General features: G+C 40.6%; 1 protein-coding gene across 2 annotated transcripts in view; it reads left to right on the top strand.

The window, feature by feature from the left end:
- LOC149220199 (serine/threonine-protein kinase STY46-like) overlaps positions 1 to 23,938 on the top strand; it is a 432,848-nt gene that overhangs the window by 352,009 nt on the left and 56,901 nt on the right. The window lies entirely within an intron of this gene.

Genomic DNA, 23,938 nt, shown 5'->3' with positions numbered 1-23,938 from the left:
TCACAAGCAGTCTCCCTCAATTCTTTCTTCCAATGGTCATTTAAAGTGGGTTGCAAATGACTTCTACTAGGTTGAGGACCATATGCATCTGATGGAGAGGAAGGAGTGAAATAACTTTTGATATTCATATCACCCTTTCCCTTTTCTTGAATAGACTCAAAAGAGGGAGGAACATATCGGAAGGGGTTGGATGCATCAGTACAAGGGATAGAGGAAGAACCCTCAAAATCAAAATGGGGGTTGGTAGCTAGCATTTTTTGTATATTCCTCTTCCTCCCAATTTCAGCCTCTAACTCTTTTTGCCTAGCCTTGTCTTCTTTAAACTTCTCAAAGTTGGCTAACAAATCCTTCCTAATCTCCCCAATTTCGGGTGAGGTACATCCCGTAGCTTATATCGATACTATGTGACTCGATACTACAATAGTTCACACTCTTTAACAGTGGCATCATGGTTCATGGCATCGCAAATTACAATGACTCATTTGTCTTAAAGGATCGCACACTCTGGACTATGGTTCATAACACGCATAGTGGCATCAACATACATGCACAATGGCATCAACATATACGCATAGTTGCATTGTGGTTCAAGATACTCTGTTCAATGGCATCTTGGTTCGAGATACTCTGTTTCATGGCATCACGGTTCAATGTAGTGGCTTCGTGGTTCAATGCAGTGGCATCATGTTTTTAAATATTTTGTGTCCATTGTGTACTTTGAGGTATGTACTCGCATTATGATCAGACAATGACTATATATCGTGAGACAATATATACAGTAAGGCGTGATATATATAACACATGACAATGAGCTATATAATGTTCCATATAACAGTAATAATAAGTCTTAGATTGGTAACAGAGATACATGGAAAATATCCTCATAATACAAGCCAATATGTTGTATGGCTATGACATATGTTTTGTGTTGACAGTGATGATATCTATATCATATGATGCATTTGTATATGACTGTATCTTATACAACAGTAAGAAAGTGACTTTGATATCATAGTGAGGTTGTGATAATACATATGACAAAACCCTAATATATGACAATGATCTTGTAGTGAAGAAGTGGCAGTAACCTTGACGTTACAATAGCCTTGACATTGCAATGAACTTGTTGTATGGCAGTGGTCGTAACCTTGTAAGGACAGTGCCCCTATTGACAGTGTGGTAGTGCTCTTATAACAGTAATGTTGACAATATGACTTTCACAATGTCTTTGATATAAGACCTTGATCTTCATGACCGTGTCTTTGATATGTGACAGATATATACATGGCAGTGAACCCTGGCATATTAGTGACCTAGTATGATAGTGACCTTATTGCAGCAAACTTAACATGGTAGTAGTGTGTTCATAATAGTGATTTGTGGCAGTACATGATAGTGATATGATAGCAACTCTCTTGGACTTGTTTCGTTCAGTTCACAAACGAAGTTTTGAACTAACTTGGGTTGGCCCTATCAAACCTGATGTGATATATTCTTATTGTACTTTGTATCTCAGCTGAACAATTGATGAATATCTAATAGAAGAAGAATCTAGTTGGGTTTCCCCTTGTGGGGTTTTGCCTTAGTCTGTGACCTAAATACTGGTGTCTTTGTTGTGTATGATTTTCTTTTGTTGTTTCTTTCTGTTCTACTACATTGTAGATATTGTTCACTCTACATAATTGCTAATGATATTATGGGGTGAATGTAATATGTAAATGATGAAAAAGTTTATAAATGCAATTATCTACCCCAGAGAACAATCTGGCCCTAAAAATTAACACAAGTGGTTTTAGAACTCTTTCTTGGGCCAAAAAATGGAAATTTGTGGTTTCCTTTTTCCAATGTTTTGAAGGAAAATTGAGGATGGCAACATTCAAGCTGATTTTTGAATTTTTTTGTGCAGAATTTATAGAAGCCAGCCATAGATTATAGTTCCTCTTGAAAAATACCCAATTTAGGGAAAAGAAAGCATTCCAAATGGAGTTTGGGAAGTGGAAATATTGTTGGTTTAAAATCAACCTTTTTTTAGGGTTTTCTATGGTGATGGTAATGAGGTTTGCAAATTGGATATCTTTTGATAGAGTGCACAAATTTTACTTAAACTAGTGCAAGCAGATCCAAAGAAGCTATGGCATTTCATAATTGGAATCATAGTATAGACAATCCAATAAGTATGGAAAAGATTTTGATCCTTTTAGTTGACTCAAACCCTAATTATGTAAAGGACTTCCATTGATAAGTAATTGATTTTCTATAAATTACTATATCTATTTTTAGGTTATAATAAGCAAAATGTTTTTTTTTTTATAGATGTTGGTCTTAGCTTTGATGAGCGCATAAAATGGATATGGTCTCTATATCCAATGTCTTGGAGAACAATTCTATCACATGAACATAACTATGAAAATAGAAAGGCACCCTCACACGAAGAATATGAAAAACTCTTTTTAGACAAATGGTCTCATGTTGTAAACAAGGATAAGAAGAGCATTAGGGATTCATTTTCATGTGACAAATTCATATTATAGGTTTAAGGAGGTATTCAACAATAGCAAGTCGTTGTTTCTAATGGTCCTAGTTGCAAGCATAATTCCATCAATGTTGGCTAAAAGATTGCAAATACCCACAAAGAATATTCAAAGCACATAGGTTGAGGGTGAAGATGTTCAATTTTTTAAAGATTTGAGTTTATCATTGATAAATATGTGTCGCATTCAAATTTTTATGGCATAGATATGGATGATGTGGATATTGTTTTGGGATAGCCTTCGACGGGCTCAGTTGGTACAATTAATAATAATGTGCAAAATAATTTTTCGAACATGTGGTCCAAGAAAAAGAAAATTACATTGCAAGATATTTCTCTTATTAAATAGGAAGGACCTAAGGAGGCACATGTAGAAGTCCTTACAGGGGAACAAATTACAATACCTAATGACACATCAAATGAAGAATCCAAGGTTGAATCAAAAGAATAGCCTACAAAAGCACATGAAGAAAAGCCTTGGGAAGGGCATAAGAAGGAAGAAGAGGCTAAGGAACTATATGTTGAACAATCAAAGAAAGAGGAACCGATTGCTAAGGTCATTATATATTGCCGCCCACCCCACACAAGGAAACAATAGGCATCAAGATAAGGGCATGAGCGTCAACAAACTTAAGATGGATCAACATGGAACCTGAAAGACAACCAACATGGAGTCACTTGGAAGACTAAAAGCAATGCATGGAGATATCAAATTAACATGTCAAAGAAATGCATACCAAGGAGATACCCAAATATGTTGAAAATTGGCAGCTTAGGGATGAATTTCCTTATCTAAAATCTCATTTTTGACAATTCTAGAGTTACTTTCTAAAATTAGAAAGTCATGTGTAGCATCTCAAGTATGACTCCAAAAATAGTAAATCACCTTGCATCAATTGGTAATCAATTATAGTTGATGGAAAATAACTTAACCTATCATCAATCAACCCTGATAGTTCAATCTCGACTTAATCATCAATTTCTGTATTCAAGCTTCTATGATCCATAATGAATTAAACAAAGTCTTTCGGTGGAAATCACATGAGAGAATTTTTTGGCCGACGCGTTTCGAACCAACAAGTGTGGTTCATCATTAGGACCAGATGAAGAGGCATACCATGGCAAAGGCTTAACTAGAGAGCAATGTAGAGACATAATTTCAAGACAAGGGAAGAGTCTCTACATCGTTTTAGAAAAGCTAGATCAGTCTTCAACTTGGAAAACCCTTACGTGAGACCGTTCAAAGTGATGAAATTTAATAGCAGTGGCCCTTTCGTATAGGGTAGTAATTTCTGTATTCAAGCTTCTGTGATCCATAATGAATTAAACAAAGTCTTTCGGTGGAAATCACATGAGAGAATTTTTTGGCCGATGTGTTTCGAAACAACAAGTGTGGTTCATCATCAGGACCGGATGAAGAGGCAGACCATGGCAAAGGCTTAAATAGAGAGCAATGTAGAGACATAATTTCAAGACAAGGGAAGAGTCTCTACATCGTTTTAGAAAAGCCAGATCTGTCTTCAACTTGGAAACCCTTACACAAGACCGTTTAAAGTGATGAACTTTAATAGCAGTGGCCCTTCCGTATAGGGTAGTAATTTCTGTATTCAAGCTTCTGTGATCCATACTGAATTAAACAAAGTCTTTCGGTGGAAATCACATGAGAGAATTTTTTCGCCGACGTGTTTCAAACCAACAAGTGTGGTTCATCATCAGGACCAGATGAACAGGTAGACCATGGCAAAGGCTTAAATAGAAAGCAATGTAGAGACATAATTTCAAGACAAGGGAAGAGTCTCTACATCGTTTTAGAAAAGCCAGATCTGTCTTCAACTTGGAAACCCTTACGCGAGACCGTTCAAAGTGATGAACTTTAATAATAGTGGCCCTTCCGTATAGGGTAGTAATTTTTGTATTCAAGCTTCTGTGATCCATAATGAATTAAACAAAGTCTTTCGGTGGAAATCACATGAGAGAATTTTTTGGCCGACGCGTTTTGAACCAACAAGTGTGGTTCATCATCAGGACCGGATGAAGAGGTAGACCATGGCAAAGGCGTAAATAGAGAGCAATGTAGAGACAAGAGTCTCTACATCGTTTTAGAAAAGCTAGATCTGTCTTCAACTTGGAAACCCTTACGCGAGACCGTTCAAAGTGATGAACTTTAATAGCAGTGTCCCTTACGTATAGGGTAGTAATTTCTGTATTCAAGCTTCTGTGATCCATAATGAATTAAACAAAGTTTTTCGGTGGAAATGACATGAGAGAATTTTTTGGCCGACGCGTTTCGAACCAACAAGTGTGGTTCATCATCAGGACCAGATGAAGAGGCAGACCATGGCAAAGGCTTAAATAGAGAGCAATGTAGAGACAAGAGTCTCTACATCGTTTTAGAAAAGCCAGATCTGTCTTCTACTTGGAAACCCTTACGCGAGACGTTCAAAGTGATGAACTTTAATAGCAGTGGCCTTTTCATATAGGGTAGCAATTTCTGTATTCAAGCTTCTGTGATCCATAATGAATTAAACAAAGTCTTTCGTTGGAAATCACATGAGAGAATTTTTTGGCCGACGCGTTTCGAACCAACAAGTGTGGTTCATCTTCAGGACCAGATGAAGAGGCAGACCATGGCAAAGGCTTAAATAGAGAGCAATGTAGAGACAAGAGTCTCTATATCGTTTTAGAAATCCTAGATCTGGTTTCAACTTGGAAACCCTTACGCGAGACCATTCAAAGTGATGAACTTTAATAGCAGTGGCCCTTCCATACAGTGTAGTAATTTCTGTATTCAAGCTTCTGTGATCCATAATGAATTAAACAAAGTCTTTCGGTGGAAATCACATGAGAGAATTTTTTGGTCGACGAGTTTCGAACCAACAAGTGTGGTCCATCATCAAGATCAGATGAAGAGGCAGACCATGGCAAAGGCTTAAGTAGAGAGCAATGTAGAGACAAGAGTCTCTACATTGTTTTAGAAAAGCCAGATTTGTCATCAACTTGGAAACCCTTACGCGAGACCGTTCAAAGTGATGAACTTTAATAGCAATGGCCCTTCTATATAGGGTAGTAATTTCTATATTCAAGCTTCTGTGATCCATAATGAATTAAACAAAGTCTTTCGGTGGAAATCACATGAGAGAATTTTTTGGCCGACACGTTTTGAACCAACAAGTGTGGTTCATCATCAGGACCAGATGAAGAGGCAGGCCATGGCAAAGTCTTAAATAGAGAGCAATGTAGAGACAAAATTCGCCACATCGTTTTAGAAAAGCCAGATCTGTCTTCAACTTGGAAACCCTTACGCGAGACCGTTCAAAGTGATGAACTTTAATAGCAGTGGCCCTTGCGTATAGGATAGTAATTTCTGTATTCAAGCTTCTGTGATCCATAATGAATTAAACAAAGTCTTTCGGTGGAAATCACATGAGAGAATTTTTTGGCCGACGCGTTTCGAACCAACAAGTGTGGTTCATCATGAGGACCAGATGAAGAGGCAGACCATGGCAAAGGCTTAAATAGAGAGCAATGTGGAGACAAGAGTCTCTACATCATTTTAGAAAAGCTAGATCTGTCTTCAACTTGGAAACCCTTATGCGAGACTGTTCAAAGAGATGAACTTTAATAGCAATGGCCCTTCCGTATAGGGTAGTAATTTTTGTATTCAAGCTTCTGTGATCCATAATGAATTAAACAAAGTCTTTCGGTGGAAATCACATGAGAGAATTTTTTGGCCGAAGCGTTTCGAACCAACAAGTGTGGTTTATCATGAGGACCAGATGAAGAGGCAGACCATGGCAAAGGCTTAAATAGAGAGCAATGTAGAGACAAGAGTCTCTACAACGTTTTAGAAAAGGCAGATCTGTCTTCTACTTGGAAACCCTTATGTGAGACCGTTCAAAGTGATGAACTTTGATAGCAGTGGCCCTTCCGTATAGGATAGTAATTTCTGTATTCAAGCTTCTGTGATCCATAATGAATTAAACAGTCTTTTGGTGGAAATTACATGAGAGAATTTTTTGGTCGACGCTTCGAACCAACAAGTGTGGTTCATCATCAAGACCAGACGAAGAGGCAGACCATGACAAAGGCTTAAATAGAGAGCAATGTAGAGACAAGAGTCTCTACATTGTTTTAGAAAAGCCATATCTGTCTTCAACTTGGAAACCCTTACGCGAGACCATTCAAAGTGATGAACTTTAATAGTAGTGGCCCTTCCGTATAGGGTAGTAATTTTTGTATTCAAGCTTCTGTGATCCATAATGAATTAAACAAAGTCTTTCAGTGGAAATCACATGAGAGAATTTTTTGGCCGATGTGTTTCGAACCAACAAGTGTGGTTCATCATGAGGACCAGATGAAGAGGCAGACCATGGCAAAGGCTTAAATAGAGAGCAATGTAGAGACAAGAGTCTCTACAACATTTTAGAAAAGCCAGATCTGTCTTCTACTTGGAAACCCTTATGCGAGACCGTTCAAAGTGATGAACTTTAATAGCAGTGGCCCTTCCGTATAGGATAGTAATTTCTGTATTCAAGCTTCTGTGATCCATAATGAATTAAACAGTGTTTTGGTGGAAATTACATGAGAGAATTTTTTGGTCAATGCGTTTCGAACCAACAAGTGTGGTTCATCATCAGGACCAGATAAAGAGGCAGACCATGGCAAAGGATTAAATAGAGAGCAATGTAGAGACAAGAGTCTCTACATCGTTTTAGAAAAGCCATATCTGTCTTCAACTTGGAAACCCTTACGTGAGACTATTCAAAGTGATGAACTTTAATAGCAGTGGCCCTTCCGTATAGGGTAGTAATTTTTGTATTCAAGCTTCTGTGATCCATAATGAATTAAACAAAGTCTTTCGATGGAAATCACATGAGATAATTTTTTGGCCGACACGTTTCGAACCAACAAGTGTGGTTCATCATGAGGACCAGATGAAGAGGCAGACCATGGCAAAGGCTTAAATAGAGAGCAATGTAGAGACAAGAGTCTCTACAACATTTTAGAAAAGCCAGATCTGTCTTCTACTTGGAAACCCTTATGCGAGACCGTTCAAAGTGATGAACTTTAATAGCAGTGGCCCTTCCGTATAGGATAGTAATTTCTGTATTCAAGCTTCTGTGATCCATAATGAATTAAACAAAGTCTTTCGTTGGAAATCACATGAGAGAATTTTTTGGCCGATGCGTTTCGAACCAACAAGTGTGGTTCATCATCAGGACCAGATGAAGAGGCAGACCATGGCAAAGGCTTAAATAGAGAGCAATGTAGAGACAAGAGTCTCTACATTGTTTTAGAAAAGCCAGATCTGTCTTCAACTTGGAAACCCTTATGCAAGACCATTCAAAGTGATGAACTTTAATAGCAGTGGCCCTTCCGTATAGGGTAGTAATTTCTGTATTCAAGCTTCTGTGATCCATAATGAATTAAACAAAGTCTTTTGGTGGAATTCACATGAGAGAATTTTTTGGCCGACACGTTTCAAACCAACAAGTGTGGTTCATCATCAGGACTAGATGAAGAGGTAGACCATGGCAAAGGCTTAAATAGAGAGCAATGTAGAGACAAGAGTCTCTACATCGTTTTAGAAAAGCCAGATCTGTCTTCAACTTGGAAACCCTTACGCGAGACCGTTCAAAGTGATGAACTTTAATAGCAGTGGCCCTTCCGTATAGGGTAGTAATTTCTATATTAATAAATTAATATCATAATTTAATATATTAATATATTAATAAATTAATTTAAATTAATATATTAATATTAATAAATTAATATTATAATTTAAACATTATTGTTCAAATATAGCCGTTACTTGAAATTATGTCTCTACATTGATCTTTATTTAAGCCTTTGCCATGGTTTGCCTCTTCATCTGGTCCTGATGATGAACCACACTTGTTGGTTTGAAACACGTCGGCCAAAAAATTCTCTCATGTGATTTCCACCGAAAGGCTTTGTTTAATTAATCATCAATATTATTATTATTATTATCATCCTTTATGATACTATTATATTATTATTAAAAGGAAATTGATGTCTCTCAATCATGTCATATGTAACTCCCCTCAATTAATGCATACGTTACTTTCTCTTGCTTAATGGATACGTTACACTCTCTCTTACGCACTCATTAAAAACATGGTATATTCCTCTTACACACTCATTAAAGCATGTATTAAAATATTCCTCTTACACACTCTTTAATGCACATGTTATATTCTCTCTTTTTTGGCATACGTTACTGAGGCATGTGCTGATCACCTTTATGGCATAAGTTACTAAGGCATGCGTACCTCCTTAATGACATGAGTTACAAAGACATGTGTACCTCCCTAATTGGCATATGTAGCTCCTCCTCAAAGCATGCATATTGCTCTTTGTTTATGGCCAGAATTTGTTGCTCCTCCTATATATATGTAGCTCATATCATCTCATTCTCACTACTTCTGCATTGTGAAAGAAGAATTCGAACTTGAGAGAGAGAGAGAGTTGGAGAGACATGAAGAAGATTGTGAGACGGAGAGACTTGGAGAGTAAGAGCAGAACTTGAAGGTTGATTAAGTATTTGCATCAGTGGCTACTACCAGTGATCTTCATGCTATAGCTTGTTCAGATTTGGGTGAACTTATTCATTCTCTTGATCTCTCATTGTACTTTGTATCTTTGCTGAACAATTGATATCTAATAGAAGAAGAATCTGGTTGGGTTTTCCCCTTGTGGATTTTTCCCTTGTCATTGGACCTAAATTCTCTGTCTTATCTTGTTCTTGGTTGTCTTCAATTGTGTATTTGGTTTATGTTCTATCTACAATTGCTTAACTAATATTGCAGCAAAAATAAGTTTTGGAATAAGTAATTGTTACAGCTTAGAACATCAGAATTTCAACAAAATTAAGATTTAGGAAGAAAGGCCATAGTTGGACCCCATGTCCTCATTTCACTTGGATGCATGCTTTTGCGTGGTAGCAACTGACTACATTGCTTACTATGTCATATTATATGGCTTATTCCCATATTTCAATGCTTTGTAAATTGCCATGGATATTCTATTGGAACAGTTGGTAAAAACACATCTGATAAAATTATTGAAATCTTTATTGTGAGTGTTAATTCCTTTTAGATCTCTAATTCTTGATTTATTGTTTTTTGCATAATGAATAAATTCGTTGGAGTGCGAGAAATATAGAATAGAAAAAAATACGCACACCATCCACAATAGGCAAAAATGTTTCCTTGGGAAATGCTTATGGGAGAAAACGTAGCTAGGAAGTGAGGTTGCTCTATTTTCTATGGTATGGAAAATATGCAAGTACAAAGCAAGAGGTACTTTTTATGGAGTTACTTGAGACTTATGGCCTGTAAAGATGCTACAAAAGTTTAACCATCTCTGTTCTACTAACTTTCCACTCCTAGTTGCTTTACTCAACTATGGAACAAAATGCAATAGTATAGAATGAAACCCAACTCGATATTTAACATAGCCTAATTGCTAGCCATGGGTAAGGTTTCTCCCTCAACCCTTATTAGAGAGATTATTAGATTATAACTATAATAGCAAAATTAATCAAGAAAAGAAATACAAATAAAAACCATCCCACACAATGAACAAGAAAATGTTGAACAAAAGTTTGCAAAATGAAGCTCTTCATTATTGATGGCACACTTATCTCATATGACAACAACAACATCAATTACAAGAGAGGAGGCCATCCTTTTATCAAACATTTTTAATGACTAGTTGGACTCCAAATTTATTTTTTCCTAGTCATCCACTAGTTGGAGACAATTATTTTTATAAAATATTACATTACAAGGAATTATTTGACAACTAAGGGGTCATCTTAGCTCACAATGCCCAATTTAGTCCATAATTCCCTTTCTAATGGCCCAGAATGGTCAACAATGAAGAATAGTAGACTTTAGTAGCTCAACATCCCACTCATTGGTCCTTGAAGAAGTTCAACTTGATCCTTGGAAGAAATTGATTTGACTAGGGAGATTGACTTGATCAATTGGGAGAGTATTTTGCTTTGTGATGGCTACTTTCTTGGTCCATGACATAACTGCCTAATCTATGAAGTCCCCAATGGCTAGTTAGACTACCCAATGGCTAGTTGACTTCTCCAAAGGTTAACTTGACTTGACCTTTCTTCCTTTACTAACTTTACCTAGCCACCTACTCACTGGATGTCCAACACCCTTGAATATTTAACAATTTTGGCACATGGCTAAATCAGCCATGCTCTGTATTGTGTCTCTCTCAAAATTTTATGTACTGTTTAATGTTGCCACATCATCCTGCCCTTGCCACATCATTTCCCCGTTGTGTTGGTTGCATAACACCTTGGGCTTACAATGGTGATGATAAATACTACAAAACCTCACATGGTTGTTACAATGCTTTTGACTTGTGACCTGGGACTTACAATGGTGGTGATTGTTGATTTCTGTAGCATCAGATGTGCTCTAGCCTTGAGATTTTGCAGAGAGGCTAAGACACATGCATTCACCAATACCCAGAAATCGTTTGGGAAGATTCCACCTAGACATGATTTAATTAAAATAATTAACTTTTTAAAATGGTTGCCTAAGTCTAAACTTAGGAAATATGGTTAATTAAAGGGTATTAATTAAATCTGGTGTGAATCTTCTAGAAGAAGACGAGGATCAACTCCCAGTTAATCTTAGCCTTTGATTATGTTTTAATCTTGGTCGTTGGTGCTCCAACGAGAGATTATAAGAAGGAGCTTGATGGGCACTTGGAGAACATATTGAGTGAGAGAGATCAAGAGATCGAATTTCTCAAGAGTAGCAGCGTTGAGTTGCCGGAGTGAGATTGAGTGATCTTCTTGCAGTGAGGGGCAGGGATAGTAGTCCAGAGGAGAGTTTTCTAGATCCGGAGAGTGCAAAGCAGAGAAGGCTTAGAGCAGCTCAGAGAAGTAGTGTAGTGCCATACAAAGGCAACATAGAGCTTCAGAGGGAGTTCGAAATCCAGCTAGGAGAGTTGAGATCTTGTGCCAGAAGCTGGGGTGTGATATCGGAGGGCCAGAAGGTCGAATTTCTAAATAGCAGGAGATCAATAGAGGAGGTGACGCAAAGCCTAGCTAGTGTGACGCAGATCTGCGTAGGATTGACGCAGAAGTTGCGCAAAGGCAGCGTGGGGTCAGCCAGCCAACCCCTGATCAATGTCAAATCTCCTGAATCGGTGTGAGAGAAGGGCACATACTGAGGGAATTTCTTCCTTAGAGGACTTCTAGCCAAGAAGTTCAATTTTTCGAAGTAGAGCAACAGTGGTTGTGTGCGGGATTTCTCACTCCAGAAGGGAGTGCAAATAGCTGGGCAGAAGTTGCGCAAAGGAGAAGAGGGAGCAGTTCAACTTTTTTTTAGGAGAGATGGCATTAGCTGGGTTGAGAGATCAAGATCGGTTGGACGGAGCCTCCAACTATGTGATCTGGAAGGCTAGGATATCCTGCCTTCTAGATGAGCATGATCTCGAAACTTATGTCAATAGTGTGGTAGTTGTACCTGCCAATGTAGATCTGATCCGGATTTAAGCAGGAACGCAATAGATTACAGAGATAACCATAAATACAGAGATGCGATAACCATAAAAACAGAGATGCAGCAGAAATAATGCTTCATTTCATTAATGGAAAATACTGAAATATGCTTACAAATAGAAATGGAAATAACCCAGCTAGGGCGATGGTAGCTTATCTCTGAGAAGAGATGTGTCGGCTACATGCCTCTGAACTGTTCTCCAAAAACTGTGTTACAATGAGGCTCGAGGGCCTATTTATTGTTGAGAAACAATGGAAAACCCTTCACATTCCAAAACCTAACCCTAGAAGATGAAACGCCAAATTGTGGGCCCCGTTTTTGGGTAAGTTGGTACATCAACTTCCCAGGGTCGCGAATTGGTCGTACTATCTCCGTTTGACACGCATGATAGCCCGTTGGAAAGATCTCTCCGAGGACTACGATGGAAAAGACGATTTTTAAACCAAAAAATCGCTGGCGGTGGATTTCCCAAAAAACATCGTTTAGGGCCTCAAAACGGCTTCGGAAGTTTAGGACCCGAAAAACTGCGAAAAATAGTAAATTGTGCTATAATTAAAGAAACAGAAAAACTGAAAGAGACAGTTGTGGGGGTCCAAATGGGATAGGTGGGTGGCCACCAACATCCACCTGGATCATTCCTCCCCCCTTAGGAAGCAATGGTCCCCATTGCGTTGAGTTCCTCCCTGAGATGAGGAAGCTTCTGCTGAGCTGGGTCTTTGGTGAGCTGTTCTGCAATCTCTGATGTGTCCAGAAATGGTGGGGAGCATGGTCGGCGACGATCCACATTGAACACTCGGTGCAAGTGAAGGAATGGAGGAATGCTGTGCTTCAAAGCATTGTTTCCCGTAGCCTTGTCACTGGTGTAAGGACCATGTCGAAGTGGTCTGAGTTTCTGATGGGTTCTGGTAAGGCGCTCCCTCTGCAACTGTAACCAAACTTTGTTGCTCACCTGAAATTTATGTGGTACCCCTGTGGGTGAGGAGAAGTTGTTCCTGTGTTCTGCCATGACCGTATCCCTTTGCTGCTGCTGCTGCGTGGAGGAACCCTTTGCGAGGGTCATGGATGTAGCAACGATCTTCCCCTTACTTTGGGAGTGAACCAAACAGATGAATTTCCTGGTGTGGGAGATGAGCTTGCTGCCTTTCTTAGCGTGATCAAAGATGTGGCGGTAGGTGGGGCTACCTCTGGTATCCTATATAATGAATTATTCAAAGAAATAATGACAGCACGAGGCCTGGACTCATACACAGCATGTCGCCTCCACAAGTATGGCTGGCCTAATAATACATCACAAACATCCAGAGGTGTAACATCACACAATACCTCGTCTGTGAAGGGTTTGATGCTGTAGGGAAGGCGACACTGCTGGCAAACTTTTAGATCTCGTCCTTCGTGAAGCCACCCAATACTGTACGGCTGCGGGTGCGGTGTAGTCGGTAGGCCCAATCGCTTCACGACCTCTGCTGAAATGAGGTTCTTTTGGCTGCCACTGTCGACAATGAATTGCAGCGGTGAACCCTTTACCCACATCTGTGAGTGGAAAAGACGTTCCCCCTCCTCTGGATCTTCCGGCTCATTTTTCTGGATCTTGGCAGTAGCAACAGTGGCGCTGGGATCTGCATCAATGATCTGCTTCCCTTTGTCATTCCCCTTGTCGGGTTCTGACTCAGAGTCGGAACATGCATCTGATTCGGAAGCCTTCAACTCGGCCACCAGCGACTGCTTGGTCCGACACTCACTTGTGTTATGAGTGGGACTCTTGTGGAACTCGCACCACTTTCCTGTGTCCTTCTTCGGCTTCGTGGTGTTGTTCTTTTCTTGCGGCTTCGACGGGTTGTCTTGGGTCACCCCGCCTTGGCTTTGTCCTTTGGGCTTTGGATTTGCAGATCCAAAGTCTCGCTTCTTCTGTTTGAACTTTTGCTCGATTTTGACAGCGTATCGGTATGCTGTGCCGAGTGAGGAGATGTTCAAGAACTCCATCTCTTCCTGGATGTATCTGTGTAGGCAGCCGCGGTATTTGAGTACCAGATGCAGCTCAAAATCTTTCATACCCAATTGTGTGCGAAGGGTATGAAAAATGTTTGTGAACTTCGGCACATCTTGGTCTCGTCCCTGCCGCAGTGTGGTCCATTTGATGTATTTGTCCTCATAGCTTTTGACAGGGTAGTACTGCTCCTTGATGGCATCCCGGAAATCATTCCAAGTGGGGGCGGCTGAAAACAGTGAGCCTGTACTTTCATCCTTCTACTCGCAGTATGTTTCCCACCAGTCCTTGACGTGGGGGGCTGCTTTGAGAAGAGCAAAAACAATCTTTTCCCGACTTGAAAATTCATGAACAGAAAAATACCCATCTAGCAGATTTAACTATTTATCTACGGCATCTGCGTCTATTTGACCCTCGAAGATGGGGATTTCAAAATTAACTTGTACCTTAAATGGTGTGGCGTTTCCAGAGTAGCTGTTGGAAGCCGATGCGTCGCCTCTAGATAGCCGCTGAAGGATTTGCGCAAAGCTATCCATCATGGCGTTCCTTTGTCGCTCGAGGGCTTCTTCGAGCAAGATTTTGATAGGATCTCCTGCCCCCTCGTTTTTCTTCTCATCCGCCATGGGAGGTCGTCGAGATTTGCGAGGCTGGTCTTGCAAAGGTTCGACCAGTTCCAGACCTAACTCCTTATATCCCGACCTCGTTGGGGACATGCAAAGAAAAACAGAGAAAAAGCAGACCGCTCTGATACCACTGATCCAGATTTAAGCAGGAACGCAATAGATTACAGAGATAACCATAAATACAGAGATGCGATAACCATAAAAACAGAGATGCAGCGGAAATAATGCTTCATTTCATTAATGGAAAATACTGAAATATGCTTACAAATAGAAATGGAAATAACCCAGCTAGGGCGATGGTAGCTTATCTCTGAGAAGAGATGTGTCGGCTACATGCCTCTGAACTGTTCTCCAAAAACTGTGTTACAATGAGGCTCGAGGGCCTATTTATTGTTGAGAAACAATGGAATACCCTTCACATTCCAAAACCTAACCCTAGAAGATGAAACACCAAATTATGGGCCCCGTTTTTGGGTAAGTTGGTACATCAACTTCCCGGGGTCGCGAATTGGTCGTACTATCTCCGTTTGACGCGCATGATAGCCCGTTGGAAAGATCTCTCGGAGGACTACGATGGAAAAGACAATTTTTAGGCAGAAAAATCGCTGGCGGTGGATTTCCCAAAAAATGTCGTTTAGGGCCTCAAAACGGCTTCGGAAGTTTAGGACCCGAAAAACTGCTAAAAATAGTAAATTGTGCTATAATTAAGGAAACAGAAAAACTGAAAGAGACAGTTGTGGGGGTCCAAATGGGATAGGTGGGTGGCCACCAACATCCACCTGGATCAAGATCGGCTTAAGAAGTACGAGCCTGAGATGGCAAAGACTAAGAGGATCATTCTTGATGGGGTTCGAAATCATGTAGTATCCCATATAGTCGGTAAGGATACTGCCTGATAGATGTGGGAAGCCTTAGCTATGCTATACAAAGGATCTTCTGAGCAACGGAAGATGTACTTAGAGGAAAAGTTGAGATGCACGAGGATGCAGAAGGGGGAGCGAGTGGACCCCTTCCTTACAAGGCTTCAAGATGTACGGGACCAACTGTCTTCAGTAGGATCAACACCCCAGCCCTCAGAGTTTGTACGATTAGTGCTGAATAACGTTTCTGAAGATTGGCAAGTCTTCGTCTAGAGCACCTTGGGCAAAAAGAAACTACCAGATTGGGAACGTGTATGCGCTGATCTGCAATAGGAGGAAATGAGGCGTGATCTGGTGAAGGTCACCATCAGTGGCAGTAGCAGCAGTGGGATGGAACAGCTGAAGGAGGAGGAGGACGTGGCCCTTGCATCAAAGGGGTGGCAGGAGCAACGCAGAAGAAAGAAGGATATTTTGAAGATCAAGTGATTCAGGTGTGGAGAGTTGTTCCACTATAGCACTCAGTGTCCTCTTAGAAAGAAGGACAAGGAGGAGAAGCAGGATTAGCAAGCTTCATCTGTAGAGATTGATAGGCTGTCCTCCAGATTCGAGGAAGAGTTTACCATGATTGCCGAGTTACCTCCAGGGATGAGGTGGGGTGATCTGGAGTTGTAGCCCCAAATAGCTACAGGATGGGTAGGATTCTTGAGGAGCTCCACCTCATGAATTAGTATCTTGCTACGGGAGCCCAAGACATGCAGTAGCGGGATGGATCAGTGGTAGTTGGTGCAGTCAGGTGCCAGAGTGGCAGATGTAGTAGCTAGTAGCAGGTCAGAGACTGGGAGCGCACAGCAGAGTTGGCAACGGTGCAAATTCAGCAACAACGTAGAGGCTTCAGTGACAACATAGAGGCTTCAGTGACAACATAGAGGCTAGCAATAGTTAGAACTCAGATGACGGATGCATCATACTAACCACAGTTGGTTCAATATTTTGGATGCTTTTCTGTTGCAGTTGTTGTAGTTGCAGCAACAACAGATGGAGAAGATTGCAGTGCAGATGCAGTGTTGGCAGCAGTTTAGCAGGGCCAGAAGCAACACGGATGCAACAATCAGAGTTGTGCAGTAGTTGGTAGGCAGCAACACCCAGACATCAGCGACGCAGCAGGAGATGGTGCAGAGATAGAGTGATGCTTCAGTGGGTTGCAGCACTAGAGCACATTCCTCGCTAAGAGGGAGTGTTGATTTCTGTAGCATTGGATGTGCTCTAGCGTCGAGATTTTGCAGAGAGGCTAAGACACATGCATTCTCCAATACCCAGAAATCGTTTGGGAAAATTCCACCTAGATATGATTTAATAAAGTAATTAACTTTTTAAAATGGTTCCCTAAGTCTAAACTTAGGAAATCTAGTTAATTAAAGGGTATTAATTAAATCTGGAGTGAATCTTCTAGCAGAAGATGAGGATAAACTCCTAGTAAATATTAGCCTTTGATTATGTTTTAATCTTGGCCGTTGGTTCTCCAACAAGAGATTATAAGGAGCTTGATGGACACTTGGAGAACATATCAAGTGAGAGAGATCAAGAGATCGAATTTCTCAAGATTAGCAACATTGAATTGCGGAGTGAGATCGAGTGATCTTCTTGTAGTGAGGGGCATGGGATAGTAGTCCGAAGGAGAGTTTTCCAGATCCAGAGAGTGCAAAGCAGAGAAGGCTTAGAGCAGCTTAGAGAGGCAATAGAGTGCCACGCAAAGGCAACACAGAGCTTCAGAGGGAGTTTGAATTTTGAAATCCAGTTGGGAGAGTCAAGATCCAATGCCAGAAGCCGGGATGTGAGACCGAAGGGCCAAAAGGTCAAATTTCCATACAATCGGAGATCAGCAGAGGAGGTGATGCAGAGCCCAGTAGCGTGGGGTTAGCCAGCCAGCCAGCCCCTAATCAATGTCGGATCCCCTGAATCAGTGTGAGATTTTTCGCACGAACTCTTTGCCAGCATTTCTCTATATCAGATAGCCAGTTTGGGCATCCAACGATTTGTACTTACATTTACTACTGCATAATAATTAAAACCCTCAGCTGCTTCATCGGTTTTCCCATATTGGGTTTTTCCTGGGACATTGTCCAAAAACAACTGCGTTGATGTGTGTTTCTATTTCTCTCTAGTGTAGTATTTAGTTTCCGCAGTATTTTATTTTGCGTAGGCTGCAGTGTATGTATTGTTGGACTGGACACAGATTGTCATTGATGTCAATATGGCAATATTTGAGGAGCAGACAAAACGAAGCCAAGAGGAGCAGACAGAGCCAAAGAAGAAGAGCACACAGAGCCATCGGAGCAAATGGAGACGAGAGGAGCAAATATGCCACAGATAACGCTATCGGGAGCCATCGGGAGCCGTATAGGCCACAAAAGAGTTGTGTGCTAGCGATTACACTATCAGAAGCTTATCAGATGCTAGCGATTACACTATCGGAAGCTTATCGGGCCTGTAAAGCCCATATATGCGTTTAATACATTATCGGAGCATAAACCATATAAATATGCATTAACGTAAATGGAGGCGGAATACTATGAATCCCCGGCAAATACACTATCAGAGTTGCACAGATGGACGACAGATACAACACGACAGGCAGATCCAACGGTCGCGGGTGACAAAGATGCACGGGAGATAGCGAGCGAGGACGACGGTAAGGGGTATTCCCACACCGCTTTCGAAGGTGGGTGGTAAACGTACCATGGCATGTGATACCATTCATTGCACGACACGTGGATGACAGGACGCGGCCAAAAACCGCTTTATCGCGCGTTAACATGCGGTTAAGTTATGGCATTAGGAGGAGCAAATGCCGTTGGATCGCTTGGCGGATGATCGGACGACAGGGCTTAAACCGTGCGGCTTCGTCGGATGTGACAGGGAATATTACGTCGGGGTGCAGCGATCAACGGAAAATGCAGATTTTTTATATATATGCGCAGAGTATGTTATTAGAGGAGAAACACACACACACACACATATATACATACTTTAACATTATCCACGACATAAACATACATCGGTGGCCAAAACCTTACATACATGCGTTTAACACTATCGGAGGTGAAAAGCGGACTTGAAAATATATGCACAGGAGGCTGAAATAATGCCGATTGCGACTGCGATAGGACGTAGCATGTCCGTTAAACGAAACACTCTCGGTGGATGCCTGTTATCATTGAAAAAAAGGGACCTGGGTTACGGTTTTTAACACACAGTGACCGTAAAGCCAAGAAGTTGAATAGAAAGATCAAGCAAGTCAGAGGAAATGACAACGACTGAGGAGGAAGCCTAAGAGATGGTGTAAGCAGAAACAAATGGACAAAGGCATGGGAATGTATAAAACAGTAAAAACAGAGGACTGTTGGGGCTGTGATGGTGGAGAAGAACTAGAGGCAGAAGAGGGAGCAGAAGCAGCGGAGGCTGTAGAAGTAGCAGAGGCAGGAGAGTAGGAGTGAGAGAACCTCAACTGAATAGAGTGCAGCAACATACTAGTGTATATCAAGGTTGGGTTGGAGCCCAAGAGGTTGAAACCTTAGAACTGAACAGGACTAAAGTCATTAGGGGTAGGTGCTCCTAAGTGCAGAACCATTGCTAAACAGAGTTGGTGCTCTAGAGGTTGGAGCCTCACTGAAGTCCAAGTTGGAGCTTGGCAACTATTCACAGTCAGATATATACTTATATTGTATTTATTTCATTGTACTGTCTTGAGTTTTAATAAAAGCATTTATTCCAGCTGCTGGTTTCTGTGTTCTGTGTATACACATACATATCTATATATGCTTTTGGCAATCACTAGAATAAAAATTGTAAGAAATACTGATTCACCCCCCCCCCCCCTAGTATTTCCAACAATTGGTATCAGAGCCGGCTTCTTCATACTAGCCTAATAGCTTGAAGAAGGATCCGTAGCCATGATGAGAAATCATGAAGCATCAGGAAGACCTCCTTTGTTCAATGGCACTAACTTTGGTTTCTGGAAGAAAAGAATGACCTACTACTTAATGTCCCTTGGACCTGAAGTTTGGCATTTTGTTCAAAATGAATACAAAACGACTACCACTCTTCCAACAGACCAAGACGAGAGGAAAGCCTACATCGCAAATGCAAAGGCCATGAACTGCATCACTAGTGGAATCACTGATTCTGAGTTTACAAAAATGCACTGTACATCTGCCAAAGAAATGTGGGAGAAGCTAGTTGGCTTGTACGATGGAGACTCAAAAGTAAAAAAGGCAAAGCTTCAAACTCACAGAAGACAATTTGAAAGTTTAAGGATGGAAGATGAAGAAGACATTGCAGCATATCTCCTCCGAGTAGTTGAAGTGGTAAATTCCTTGAAAGGATTGGACGAAAAAATTGAAGAAAGTACCATTGTTCAAAAAATGTTAAGGTCTCTTCCAGACAGATTTGACTCCAAAATAAGCGCTATAGAAGAAGCAAAGGATATAGATACCCTCAAAATGGATGAACTCCATGGAATTCTCACTGCATATGAAATGAGGAAAGGTGGCCCAAGCTCCAAAGATGCAGCATTCAAGGCCTCAAAGTCAAAGAAGGGGAAAGAAAGGAATGACTGTAGTGATGAGTCAGATGTGGAATCCGAATTGGCTCAATTTGCACGAAAGCTGAAGAGAGGATCTAAGCTTAAAGGCAAGTATCCTCTTATCTGTTTTAAATGTGGTAAAATAAGTCATTATGCAGCAAAATGTCCTCATAAACATGACAGTGATGATGAAGGAAATTCTAAAAGAATGGCACATAAAAAGAAAGGGTTCAATAAGAAAAACTTCTTCTCCAAGCAAGATGAGTCTGATGAGGATGAGTTTATGGTCATCAAAAAGAAATTAGATGAGGAAAGTGATCATGATGAAAGCCAAAAAGCATTATTCATGGCACTCGTAGATGATGATGACTCAGGGCTGGAAGGAAATGTAGATGAACTGTTAATAAGTGCCATTGAAGAAAATGAGAAACTATTTAATAAGTGCCATTGAAGAAAATGAGAAACTATGGAACAAAATCATTTCTCTCAAAGTGGAAAACGAGGAAATAAGAAGGAGAGAAGATCTCTTGGAAGCAAAGCTTAAAGAAAAGGAAGAGACTTGTGAAGAACGCGAGGCCGAAATAGTGTCTCTGAGAAAGGATCTAGAGCAAATTAAAAAAGGCTGTAAAAGCTCCCAAATACTTGAGACTATTCTTAAAAATCAAAAACCTCAACATGACAAGTCTGGAATAGGTTTCAAAGGAGAATCCTCAAGCACTAAGAATAGTGCGAAAAGCTATGCCGATGCACTTTCCTGCAATCCAAAAGATGAAAGAATATGTTATCAAAAGTGCATCCCAAACCCCAAGAATGACGAGAGAGTTGCTCCAAAGAAGAATGTGGAGTCAAATCATGGACACTACAGCAAATACAAACTTGTACTCCACCAAAGGCCCATCGCAAATCCGAAGAACGAGGGAGGAGTAATTCCCAGGATGGACATCGACTCAAATCGTGGTTGCTTCAACAAGTACAAAACCATCTTTCTTGGACACTGCTTTCACTGTAAAAACTTCGGTCATCAAGCCAGACATTGTATGGCTCGCAGAAGTGAAAAGACAAATCTAAAGGACCGAATAATCAACTCATATGCCCCCAAAAGGCAGGGACAAATCAAAATGTTCAATTCATTTGATCCCTTGACCAAATTTGATCTGATTTGCTCTTTCTGTGACAATAATGGACACTATGAAGAAGACTGCCCACTCAAAGGAAGAAAGACGAGTAGCAAGAACTCCAGCATGGACAAATGCGGCCTGGCTTTGTATGCTCAAAATAATGAAAACCAGTGGTTTGTAGATAGTGGGTGCTCCAGACACATGACAGGAGATAGAAGGAAGTTTGTCTCACTGAGTAAAAAGGAAGGGAATGTGTCCTTTGGAAGCGGATCAGGCAGAATTGCAGGAAAAGGAACAGTTACTCTAATCAATGGAAAAGGAAAAGCTCAAGATGCTCTGCTAGTTGACGGGCTCAAACACAACCTCTTGAGTGTCAGCCAAATCTGTGATCAAGGACATAAGGTCGTTTTCAGCACCAAAGACTGTGAAATAAGGAACTCTGCCTCAGGGAAACTTGTGGCAAAAGGGGTGAGAACATCAGACAACATTTACATTCTGAACAAGATTCAAGAAAATAAATGCTACTTAAGTCAGACAGATGAGAGTTGGCTGTGGCACAAGCGACTTGGACATACAAGCTTCGAAAATCTGATCAATATCAGCAAGATCAAAGCTGTACGAGACATCCCAAGGCTGTCCAAACCAAATCAAGCAGTGTGTGGTCCATGCCAACATGGAAAGCAGACCAGAACCAGCCACAAGACAAAGGAGCTCTATACATCGAAGCCCTTGGAGATCATCCATGCTGATGTGTGTGGGCCAACTAGAAATCAAGCACTCCAAGGAGAAAGGTACTTTGTGTTATTTGTTGATGATTATACTAGAATGATGTGGATATATTTCATAAAGTATAAATCTAAAACTTTTGAGTGTTTTTAAGAATCTAAAAGCCCTTGTAGAAAATGAAAAAAATTCAAAATTTAAGTGTCTCAGAACAGATAGAGGAGGAGAATTCACATCAAACGAGTTTAGTGAGTTCTGTAATATTCATGGAATTAAAAGGGAATTCTCGGCTGCCAGAACACCTTAGCAAAATGGGGTAGTTGAAAGAAGAAACCGAACAGTCCAAGAAATGGAAAGAACTATGGTATTAGCAGCAGACCTACAACCTAAATTCTGGAGAGAAGCAGTAGGGACAACTGTCTATACACTGAATCGAACTCAATTAAGACCAAATTGTGAAAAAGCTCCTTATGAGCTATGGAAAGGAAGACCTGCTTCGGTGAAGTACTTCAAGATCTTTGGAAGTAAGTGCTTTATAAAAATAAATGATAGCTCACCCGGAAAGTTTGATTCTCGGGTTGATGAAGGGATATTTCTTGGATACTCTACACAGAGCAAGGCTTACAAGTGCTACAATTATCGACTGAAGAAAATAGTGGAAAGCATTGATGTAAAGGTTGATGAAGATCTTCTAGAAAGGGAAATTGAAGAACATGAAGATGACTCTCTCATTGAAGAAGAAGAACCTAAAGAAGAAGTAATAGATGAGGAAGAAGAAGAAGAAGAAGAGGAAAGAGAACCACCTAATACCCCTTCAAAGATGAAGTATGTCCAAAGACATCATCCAGAAGAGAAGATCATTGGCGATAGAGATGAAGGTGTGCAGACCCGAAGAAGGATATCAATCACACCCAAGAGAAAATTCATTGCCCTCCTATCTATGATAGAACCAGAAACATTTGCAGAAACAAGTAAGGATCCTCATTGGGTAAAAGCCATGGAAGAAGAAATGTCCCAAATTGAGAAGAACACGACATGGGAGCTGGTACCTCGTCCAAAGGACAAAAACATAATAGGAACCAAATGGGTGTTCAAAAATAAAATGAATAAGGAAGGACAGGTTATCAGAAACAAGGCAAGACTTGTCTGCAAAGGCTATTCACAAATTGAAGGAGTTGACTTTGAAGAACATTTGCACCAGTGGCCCGTATGGAAGCTATCAGGATGTTCTTGGCATTTGCTTGCTCAAGAGGATTCAAAATCTATCAAATGGAAAACAACATTTCTAAATTGGGAACTCAAGGAGGAAGTCTACATGGAGCAGCCAGAAGGTTTTGATCTAACAGCAGGAAAGGACTTAGTTTGTAAGTTGAAAAAGGCTTTATATGGGTTGAAGCAAGCTCTTAGAGCTTGGTATGCAAGACTGGATCACTATCTACAACAACAAGGCTTCAAAAAGGGAGTGGCTGGAAGTAATCTATACATAAAAACAGATCAAGGTAAGTTACTAGCTGCTCTTGTTTATGTCGATGATCTGATTTTTGCTAGTAATAATGATGAAATGAGCCATGAATTTTCTCAAAACATGTCAAAAGAGTTTGAGACGTCAATGATAGGAGAGCTATCCCACTTCCTTGGACTTCAAATATCCCAGACTAGAGCAGAATTGTGTATATCTCAAACCAAATATCTAAAGGACATGCTCAAAAAATATGGAATGGAGGATTGTGCACCCATGAGCACACCTATGACCACAAACTGCAAACTGAGCAAAGATGATGACTCCCATCTAGTAGATGCAACTCATTACAGGTCAGTGATTGGAGCCCTTCTATACTTAACAGCTACACGACCAAACATAATGCAAGCAGTAGGAATGGTGGGAAGATTTCAATTTGCTCCCAAACAATTCCATTTATTAGCTGTAAAAAGAATTCTCAGATATCTGAAGGGAACCT

Source organism: Pinus tabuliformis, chromosome Q (genome assembly GCF_031772625.1).
Source record: "Pinus tabuliformis cultivar Carrire ecotype Pingquan chromosome Q, CPIR1, whole genome shotgun sequence".
Taxonomy (NCBI): domain Eukaryota; kingdom Viridiplantae; phylum Streptophyta; class Pinopsida; order Pinales; family Pinaceae; genus Pinus; species Pinus tabuliformis.
This window is presented reverse-complemented; position numbering and strand designations above follow the sequence as displayed.